The following is a 10,689-nucleotide window of genomic DNA, read 5'->3' as shown; positions in this document are numbered from 1 at the left end:
TAGATAGATGATAGATAGATATAGATAGATAGATCGATAGATAGATGGATAGGGTGGCCCACTGTGGCTTATAGTTTCTAGCAGTTGGTTATCAGCAGGTCAAGACAGTGAAAAGCATGTGTCTAGCATATCACCTACGGTTGAAATTGGTTTCAACTCTTGAAATTGGTTTCAACATCCCTGCATAGTCCAATGATTAAATGCCCTACTGGGATTCCTTGAAGCTTTCTATCAAAAATGATTGGCCAGGAAAAGGTACGGGAGAGCTCATTTGTATCCTGTTCTTGGAGGATTTTCTGAGAAGAGAAACCATAGCTCTTTGTCTGCTTTCCCAATTTAGAGTGGATGAATCCTTGACTATGGGCTTGGAGGTTCTTGAGGGGGGTGAGTTTGGGTTGAAGAGCTGGAAAGATACTGTCTTAAGCATGCACAACATTAGAAGATCGAAGTGTTGGCTCCCCCCCCCCTTACTTCTATGCATGTTCAATGGTGTTTATTTCCAGATAGGTGTGCACAGGGTTGTAGCATGAGTCTGGCAAGACTGTAAAATCCCTGCACAGGAAGAACCAGGACTGATTGGCTTCATTGCTGCAAAAGTAAGGAAGTCTCACTGGAGACTTGCAACATCAAATTCTGCTAGGTGGTTGAACCCGTAGGTGATATGCTAGACAGTGCACTTAATTGCCCAGTATAGTAGCAGCATAGAACAGGGAGGGTGGACACCTGGTGAGGTAGAGGTTAGTTTTTATCGCTGTTGTTTTAGTTGACAGCTTCTACAACTATTCAGGTCAGCAAGAGTAGCTGCACTGAATAATCTGAGTACAGTATGCATTTTGGGAGTGAGGGGAGTCAGCGTTGTGGACATGATCCTGCCACAGTTAAGCACTTTCAGTTCCCACTTATTATTTCAGAAGGAAAGTCCAGGACATGCATAACTCTCTCCTGTGGAGAACAATGGCCTCACAATTATTAATAATTGCACCTACCAAATGGGTGCCCCTTCCCCACTTTTAAAATGTATCCAGATATTCTGATAAGGTGTTTGTGTTTGGTATAGGCCTGGTCCTTTGTATGATCTTGCTGTTGCCGCATTGGTGCTTGGGTGAGAATAGGTTAGGATCCCTCGAGACACCAGATTGTACGGAATCCAGCAGTTTTCAGTTGGGGAGCAGGGGTTTGAGTAGAAGCAGTTGGGCTTGAAATGTTTAGTTATCACATTTGGCAAAGTCGTTACAAGCAGCTGTAACCCCCCAGAGAGTTCCTGCGGTATCATATAGCTAGGAAGTGGGGGGAAACATGGGTGTGGGAGAAACATTATCTGATGTGGCCTGAGGGGTTAAAAGCCTTTCCTGTAAAGCCACTCTAGCTGCAGGGGGCCTTTCTTGGGGAGTAAAATTAAGATGTAAAGTGTGAATAGAACAAACAGCTATATCGAGTGATGCCATCTTGGCAGCGGCCCCAAACACAGTGGGGTTGGCTTAGTACATATTGCAGGAAGTGGAAATTATACACATATTATTACACAATGGTCCCATATGACCATGAAGTCCAGAAGCTAATATTACCTAAGGGCATCACTGTGTGTATCCTTTGGGTACACTTGGGCTCGCTACAGCTCCCTGCTGAGTGCCAAGCCTACGACGGGCCCATACATCTTGTGTGACACAACCCCTTAAGGGATGGAGAGACGCCCCTATGAAGAAAGGCTGCAGCACTGCAGTGGCGTAGTGTGGGGGGTGCAGGGGGGGCTGGCCGCACCGGGCGCAACATCTGGGGGTTAGGGTTAGGGGGCGCAAATCCACGGGTTAGGGGGCGCAAATCCACGGGTTAGGGGGCGCAAATTACTTGCCTTGCCCCAGGTGCTGACAACCCACGCTACGCCACTGCAGCACTGGGAACTTTTTAGGCAAGTAAGAGGCAACAGGACGCAAGTTTATAAAACTATTCATGGCAGGAAGAAAGTGGACATGGGGGCGGGGAAGCACCCTCTCTCTCTCAGTGCTAGCCCTGGTGGTGGGCATTCAGTGAAGCTGAATGATGGAAGATGCAGGGCAGATAAAGGAAAGTGCTTCCTAATGCAGCACATAGTTAATCTATGGAACTCAGTTCTGCAGGAAGTAGTGGTAACCAACAACCTAGATGGCTTTCAAAGAAGATTGGACAAATTCACGAAGGAGAGAGCAATCGATGGCTGCTAGCTGTGATGCAAAGCTCTGTCTCCACAGCTGGAAGCAGTATGGTGTTTTGGAATACCAGTTGCTGGAAGCCACAGGAGGGTAGAGTGTTCTTGTGCTTGGGTTCTGGTGGGCCGCTGTGAGAATAGGATGCTGGCCTAGAGGGGCCATTGGCCTGATCCACCAACATCTTCTGATGTTCTTACCTGTCCTGTAGCTTTAAAAGAAACTGCTGTCTGCCCAACCTGCTCTTAGTTCTGTATAACCCTGAATGCTTGGATGCCTTCGATCACAATAAGCTCCTCTTTCATGTATATTTATTATCTTCTGGGACATGGGCGTAGCTTGGGGGGGAGGGCTGTGCCCCCCCATCAAGTAAATAAATAAATATGCTTAACTTAAAAGTAGAAATTGTGGAAATACTTTTCTGAGCACTTGGTGTCAAAAGAAAGCAATTTAAAATAACGGTTGTGGAGACATTTCATTCCCCATGACAGAGCCAGACAGAGGATGACGACGGGTGCCCACCCTGGTCAACATAAACCCTGGCTACGCCCAAATCGTCCACAGCTACTGAACTAAAAAGATGTAGGGTTCCTGCTCATAAAAAAATAATCTAGGACCCCACTCCCAAGGTCTTTCTTGGGCTATGCACTGTCATTATTAGTCAATAGCAACACTCAGTTGCCCTTTGCAAATTAGGCAGAAGTCGAAGAGACCGGTGCATTCCGAGTCCGCCCCTTTCCCGTTCCCCCCCAACCCCCTTCCGTCGGGGGTGGGCTTCTTTTAACAGGTATGATGATGTCAAATGTGATGCTGATGCTCCAGTGACTTAAGCCTGCCTCTTTTGGCGCAGACTCCGTAATCCTCCCGGTGGCTCCCAGGCAGCGCCGGGCTTCGCAGAAGTAGTGCATCTCCTAATCAGGTCACATTTCAGCGGGGATCCAGCCGCCCTTCTCTCCCTCCGAGCCGGGAGAGAGATCAGAGGAGGAGGAGGAGGAAGAAGAAGTCTCTATAATCGCTTTGCGGCCAGCGAGGGAGCCACCGCCTCGCAGGCAAGATGAGAGCCCCAGGTTGTTGTCTGGTGCCGCTGCTGCCGCTGCTGCTGGCCCTCGCCTTGGCGGAAGGGGACGGCAAGGCGGCCAAAGAAGGCGACAATCCCGGCAATTTCATGGAGGACGAGCAATGGCTGTCTTCCATCTCCCAGTACAGCGGCAAGATCAAGCACTGGAACCGCTTCCGAGACGTGAGTCCGGATGGAGTAGCCCATGCATGATTTTTTATTTTATTTTTTTACCTCGTAGCATGCAAATTCCTCCGCCCCGCTAGCATCCAGGGCAACCCGGGAGTGGGGAAGGGAGGGAACGGTGGATAGAGGCTGTTGCAACGCGTTGCACCCGCGGGGCTGCATGGGCAACGGAGCGATTGGCAGCCTGCAACAATTGCTGCTGCTGCTGTCGAGGATGTAGGTGCAGGCGTGGCGTGGAGGAGGCGGTGGCCGGTTGAGGCGGCTCCTCTTGCAGCGCCAGCCCGCGTGCAGGTGGCGCGCCGGGAGCCGCCAAGAGCAATCGCCGGTTGCAGCAGCAGTAGCAGTGCGCGGAGCAACCGTTGCAAAGGCTCGGGGGGGGGGGGGGGCTCCCAGTGGCTGGTGCATTTGGAGCGGGAAAGCTGGGCGGGTAGGTGGGAACCTGCACCCGATTCTTTGCACGGCGGCTGTCGAGCAAAAAGCGGGGCTGGGAGAGCTAAGGTTGCACTGTGGGTCCCGATTCTTTATTTTAAAACGAGAGCAAGTGGGATTTGGATCCCCGGCTTTTGCAGCCTCGCGGTTTAATTCCTGTTACGCGCACAGACACTCGAGTTTGCAAAGATCTCCCCTGGCCGCCGCGCAAGCTCGCGTTGCAACCTCTTTGCTTGGCTGCGTAGAGCCCCGTCGGAACTCCCATTTCCTTCCGACGCGGCCAGGCGGAGACCCGCCCTTGCGAACTTCGACGAGCCCTTTGGCGGCGGAGCCGTTTGCTGCAAGGCAAGCCACGCAGCGCCGGGGGGGGGGAGCTGTGCGTGTGTTTGTTCCAGGCTGGCATCTCGCCTTCTCGCTTCCTGCTCAGTTTGCCACCTTGTGCAAAAATTCTTTGCTATATCGTTAAGGTCCTGGAACAGTAAACGCGGGGTGGAGTTGGGACGGGGCGGGTGGATCGGTTTCCACGTTAGTGTGCTTTGGTTGGTCTTTCTTGTTACTGCAGTGTTGGAGCGGGCACACTTCACTCGCCGCTCCCCCCCCCTTTTTTTTTTTTTTTACGGCTGACGCTGGCGAAATCGGACATCAACGAAAGGACAGAGAAAATTGAGGGAGGGGGAATAGTAGATGCAAGGGGAAACGGAGCCACATTATACAGGTGTGCAGGGGGAATAGTAGATGCAAGGAGAAACTGAGCCACATTATACAGGTGTGCAAACTAAGCAGAAGAGGGAAATCTGCCTGGCTTTGCAATCCTGACTAGTCTACTCGGAAGCAAGCCGCCGTGAGCTCAATAGGACTCATTCCTAGGTCATTTGGGTGTGTAGGATTGCAACCCCAGCCTCCCTTGTTCTACGACAACTACCCACACCTACAATATTTCTGAGAAATAAATGTGCCTAGTGATTGTTTAGGATGGTCACTAGGGAACAGAGAAGCTTCATCTTACACCCAGATAACAGATGCAGGTCCTCCTTTTTCGGGGGGGGGGTGTCTGGGGGGTGCTGCTGTTGCTGAGGTTGCTCATCTGGCATCAGCTATCAGCAAGAGAGTACAAGGAATGAGTTGGCTTACCTTTCAAGGCCAAAACTGAGAGTGATTCATTTTCTACAGATTCTTGGGACCCAACCCAATAGAGGTCAAGGCTCATGTGCTTTTTAAAGAAAATAGGCACGTAGAAAGAGAGAATTTTGGCAGTTGCAGCTTTTCCTATCTCCAAGCAGCACCGTAGCGGTGAGCCACACCTGCCGAAACTGCTGCATCCTGCCTGGAAATAAGGGGGAGATTTTGGAGCCTGGACTTCCATTGGCAAAGGAAAGTGTATTTCTGCCCATGTCTTCTTACTAGCTCACTTACTTCCATGGCAGGTTGTTGTGAACCCAGACTGAGTTTGGATCAAGCTGCCTTGCACTGGAGATAATTAAATTAAATTCCCCTGGGTGCATCTGGATAAATGGACTCAGGCTCACGAATGCTGAGTTTGGTGAGCTTTGCTCCCAACTAAGCCTATGTAGGATTTGGACTGACGGCTGCTTTTGCTGAGCAGACTCATGCAGCAAGCTCTCTGGAGTATGTGGCTGTAGATTTCCTTTTGAAAGCCCCTTCGTCTGTTCTCTGCTGTTGGGACAATGGGTGGATAAGGCTCTAGTTTGCTCATCCTGCAACCAGATGGGCAATTCTCCCCGCTCCCCGCCCTGCTCTTTTAAGATTTATTCTGTGAGGTCCACACTAAATAAAAGTCGGAAGAGAGGCGATCCCCAGGGAGACCCAGTATTTGTGGGGTGGGAGGTGAGGGGGTTCATTTGTATAGTTCTCCTTTTTAAAATTAATTGACCAGAAGATCACACCACAGCCACCCCTCCCTGTTTGAATAGATCTGCTTTTCGGTCCTCCCTGTGCCTCCTCATCGGTAAAACGGTGCCAGTTTTTATGGGGACTAGGCAACCGTACAAACGAAACAAAGGATAAATGAAATAGGCTGATGTCTAGGCTTGCTATTGTTGTTAACTGCTGTGCCTTTTAAGGGCAGCCCCCACCTACAGAATTTTACCAGGTGACACTTTACGTGCCATTTGCTTGCTTGCCAGGTAAAGCGTCTTCTGCTCGCTTTGTGCATGCCCAGGCAGGTGATAAAGAGGAAGAAGCAGGTCCAGCCAAAAAAAGAAATAATGCTCTTCTCACTGCTGGCGCCCCTATTTATGCAGCGTAAAGTGTAAATCCTGCATTTAGAAAGGGGGAAAAAAAACATTTCCGTGGGCAAGAGCACTTAATTCAGACGAGTTTGCCCTCAAAACATCTGTTAAAAACCTTAGTTTTATTCACCATCAGGTGGTCAAATGATGGGTTCCCCCTCCCATAAGAGCCCCACATACGACCTCTAGTAGCAGAGGTTGCGAGCACTTGTGGATTACAAGGGGGTGGGAAAGGAGCTCTTTGCACCCCGCTTGTGGTCTTGGTTGAACATGGTGGAAACAAGAACTAACTAACTTAACCCCACACTGGGGTATGCAGGCCTTTCGCCTGGTTTGCTGGGGTTTTTAGGTACTCACACATTCACAGTTCGTGCTTGTGGGTGGGGTTCTCTCAGGGGAACCTGCAAAACGATTTCTTACACTTCCACAAACCTCTGCTTCCCCTCTCCTCCCACAGACATTCTGATTTCCCCCACTTCTTTCTCAGCAGCCCCCATTATGTCTAAAATTATTTCGGCACTCGCTAGCTGAGTTTGGCATCGGAGGGATGCTAGTGATTTTAGGGAGTGCTAGTTAATTCCGGGTTAATTGCTCCCAGGGAAACGTCTTGCGAGCTTGCCAGCGGGGGCATGTTTTTCCGACGTAGCCCCTCCGACATCTGGTTTGGTCTATTTCAAAAACCCACCAAGGAGGCTGGGGAAATGTCTGGTCAGCTGATGGGAAGGGAGGTTTGGAAGCAGCTACGGTTTCATCTAATGGCTGTTCCATCAGAAGGAAAAGCAATTTGATTAAGCAATAAAACTCAGAAAGTCTGGCTTTTGCCCTCTTGACATCGTCTGAAGAGCCACTTAGTTCTTCCCACTACCCCTCTGGAAGATTTACTAACAAAGGCATTAAATAAAGGGTAGGATGGACGGACGGACACACACACACACACACACACAAACACACACACACCATCCCCACAAAGACATGCTGCAATCTGAGCAGATTGGCTTTGGCCAGGAACAATGCATTTGCAAAGGATTATGAATGCACCTCCCCTCCGCCCCCTGCCAGATTGTCTTTTGAGTCAGTCATGCACAGCCAGCTTTCCATTCTGCGGGTCTGTGCCCATATAAAACATAGAACACTAGAAAGTTGGGGGTCACTCAATGACATTGATTGGCAGCTGATTCCGGACGGGCAAAAGAAAGCGCTTCTTCTTCGTATGAACTGTGCTTAATTGATGGGCTATGCGCCAACACAGGTTGTGACAACGGAGGCTGGCTCAGGTGCTTTTAAAAGAAATAAGACAAATTTATGGAGCAGGGTGGGGTCTATCAAGGGCTATTAGCCACTGCGCACAGATCGACTCCCTTGTGTTCAGAGGCCGTATGGCTCTTGAACACTGCTAGGAGTGGGGGCAACAGCATGAAAAATATATTGTCTTCCAGCCTTCCTGGTGGGCTTCTTAAGCAACTGCTGGGCTAGTTGGACCTTTGCTTGGTCTGATCCAGCAATGCTTTTCTTACGGTCTTTTATGTTGCACAGCAAACATACTTTGGCATAGTAAGGAATTGCACAAGGGCACTTTTGTCCTGGCTATTTTTGTATCCTTTCTTTGAAGGGCAGAGAGAGAAAGAGAGAAAAACCATAACTATATGTGGAGACCTACTGTAATGTAGCAGCTAACAGTGGGATCCTTTACATGTCTACTACTCAGAAGCGAGTGTCACTGAGTTCATTGGAGCTTACTCCCAGGTAAGTGGGTCTAGGTTTGCAGATGTGAACCGGGTCCAATCAAAGCTCGCTGCTGCCAATAATTCAGTAGGTCGATTCAGGCAGGTTTCTGCCAGCCCAGTCTCCCTGTTGCATCTGCAGTAGAAAGATAATCATTCTGACCCACCTTATAGGACTGTTGTTTGCAACGATTTATGAAAACAGTACATGCAAAATGCCTTGACAACCTGTAATGCTACATATTGTGATTTTATTGCAAAGCACAACAATGTGTAAGGTGCATAAATGAAAATACAGGGAGCTCGTTTGAAGTCTTGGTCGGCTTAACTTTGCAGTATATCAACTTGTTACATATCGCTCTTGGTTTGAATATCTTGTTTGTGACTCCCTTTTGCATACATTTTTTTTTACTGTTCATTAACTTGGACATGTCCCCCCCGCCCGACACCTTCACTTTAATGTGGGCCCACTCTGAGTCCAGTGTCATTTTAGCAAAACCTCCTGATAATCATATTTAAAACTTTTGGAAGCTAGAGAAGGAAAACATGTTGTGCTTCTCCTAAAGAAAAACAAGCATAAGAAAATTAAGCTGATTCAGTTATTACTGAAGCCTGTGGTTTGATGCATATCAGTTCGGGGGTGATTTTCAGTGATGCCAGGGAACGTCAACACATACATACATATGTACAAGCATTCCTGATAACGGGATGTTACAGATGCTTTGCAAGTCAATTGGCTCTCAGCTTAGAAAATACTGTAATATTTGGTGCCTTGGCAACCCCACCCGACGTTTCCTCTAAGGAATGCAAAAGGAAATTACTCCCTCTTCCCCATCCTTTTAAAAAACCAAACCTGTCTAATGTGGCTGCATGTAGGATTGCAACAACAGTGTATGCTGGAATGCAAAATAAAATCACTCTTCTCTTCCCACCTGACTCACGCAGACACTTTTAATAGAGCACCTGCCTTTCAGCCAGTCCTGTGTGCAGGATTGCAGCCACGGTGCATGCTGGTCTTTTTGAAGCAGCGTCTCGTTCCTCCATCCCTCCGGGTTTCCATTTCTCACGGAGTTGTGAAATAGACACACGCAGCTGCTCCTCCAGATAGGACAGTCTATACTCTTGACTGATGCCATTCGTGGCAGCTCCAGAGGTATGCTAGGTTAGGTTCCCAGGGACCCTTTTAAAATAGAAACAGGGTGGGAAATGTTTCCATGTTTGCGTGCCAACAAGGTGGGCCGAAGAAATAGTTTGGGGATACTCTGCCTTGTTGTGGAATTTGGCGGGTTTGACAGGAACGAATGCGAAACAGGAGAACCACGGGTGAGGTTTTGTTGGCTCATGGCAGTGAGACGAGTAATGCTTGTGCTACGTTCCACAAGAGAGCTCTCTCTCTCTCTCTGTGATGAATTAATTCATTAAAAGCACAGTTCCCAGCAGCCTTTGAAGGACCTGCCCATCGAGGGCTTTGAGTCTTGGAACATGATTTATTGCTCTGCCTGAGCACGATAGGGCGGGTATTAATTTGGCCATATCCAACAATTCAGTCACTCTTTTTCAATGCGGAGACTCTGCAGCCTTCTCCAATCTCAGAAGGGGTTGCATCTCTGTGTGAGTTCCTCTGCAGCAGAAGATGCCACCTTCCACTTAGTCAGACCGGTGGTCTGCCTTGCTCAATGTTGTCTTCTGGTAGCAGCTCATCTGTGTTTCTGGCATCTACAACTAAGGCTGGGAGAGACACGTGCCAGAAACACAGATGAGCTGCTCCCAGAAGACAATATTGAGCAAGTGGGGCTTTCTAGTTGCAATGCCATGTGCTTTACCTGTCAGGAGACATGCTCAGAACAGTGACTCCAGCAGAGGTGAACAGGTTGCTTTTTACTGTTCTGCATTGAACATGTGTACATCTTTCTGGAGTGAACGGTGCCTCCAGTTTTAATTCAAGGGGAAAAAATGTGCCTCAGTTCTCAGACATTGGGGGAACAATGGCCTAGAATTAATAGGTTGGTTCTTTATATCTCTAGATAAAGAAGAAAGCCATAATGGGCCAAACAAGCTTGTCCTCACCCTTTTAATTCCCCAATGGCTGCCCATTAGGGTTGGGCCAATATATATCGCCTAAAACTATTTTAAAGTCCACATTGTGATATCAGTTTCATAATCTTTGACCTGGCAATATATCATGAATCATGATGTGTGTTAGGGCTGGGCAATAGATCGTCCAAACCAGATTGAAGTCCTCGATGTGATAGTGGTTTCATAATTTTTGATCTGGCAATATATCACAAATGTACGTGTGTGCTATGCAAAAATCATGATGTTGGAAAAACTGTGAAGCCAGCCAGTGCCTCTACATAACTCCATCTTTATTTCAGACATTGTGATATATCGGTATATCGCAATGTTTAGCTGGTGATAGATATATCACGATGTTGGAAACCAGATATCGCCCAGCCCCATTGCCCATCACGTTCAAGCATTGTTGAAGGGACTGTCACTTGCATGCTGGTCTTCACAGCCCTAGGTGCATTCATGCGATGTGATTCACTCTCAGCATCTTCTTCAGTCATACTGAAAATAGGCAGTTGACCTTTGGTTAAAAGGAGTAGCCTTGCCAAACTTGCTTGCACTCCCATCTGACAACATCCATGATCCTGATGCTGACAAGGAATGCGGATTGATCTGATTTCTAACCCTTCCCTGATCCTGTGCATAGCTGGGTTGGAACACAGAGTGGCTGGTGCTACAAGAAGCTTCTTAGGCAACGTCAGTGGCTCAACTAGCAAGCATAGGGCTAGTTAGTGTATGAAAGGGTTAAGATAATAGAGCTGTGTTTCCTAGGCTCAGGTCACGCCACCTCTTCCCTC

At 48.4% G+C, this 10,689-nt stretch overlaps 1 pseudogene across 1 annotated transcript; it reads left to right on the top strand.

Moving 5' to 3' along the window:
* The first annotated feature begins 2,960 nt into the window (after positions 1-2,960).
* LOC307216327 (testican-2 pseudogene) lies at positions 2,961-3,606 on the top strand (annotated as a pseudogene). The gene has a single exon. The product of its transcript is annotated as a testican-2 pseudogene (transcript).
* The last annotated feature ends 7,083 nt before the right edge of the window (positions 3,607-10,689 follow it).

This window comes from Podarcis cretensis (assembly GCF_951804945.1).
Source record: "Podarcis cretensis genome assembly, chromosome: 5".
Lineage (NCBI taxonomy): Eukaryota > Metazoa > Chordata > Lepidosauria > Squamata > Lacertidae > Podarcis > Podarcis cretensis.
This window is presented reverse-complemented; position numbering and strand designations above follow the sequence as displayed.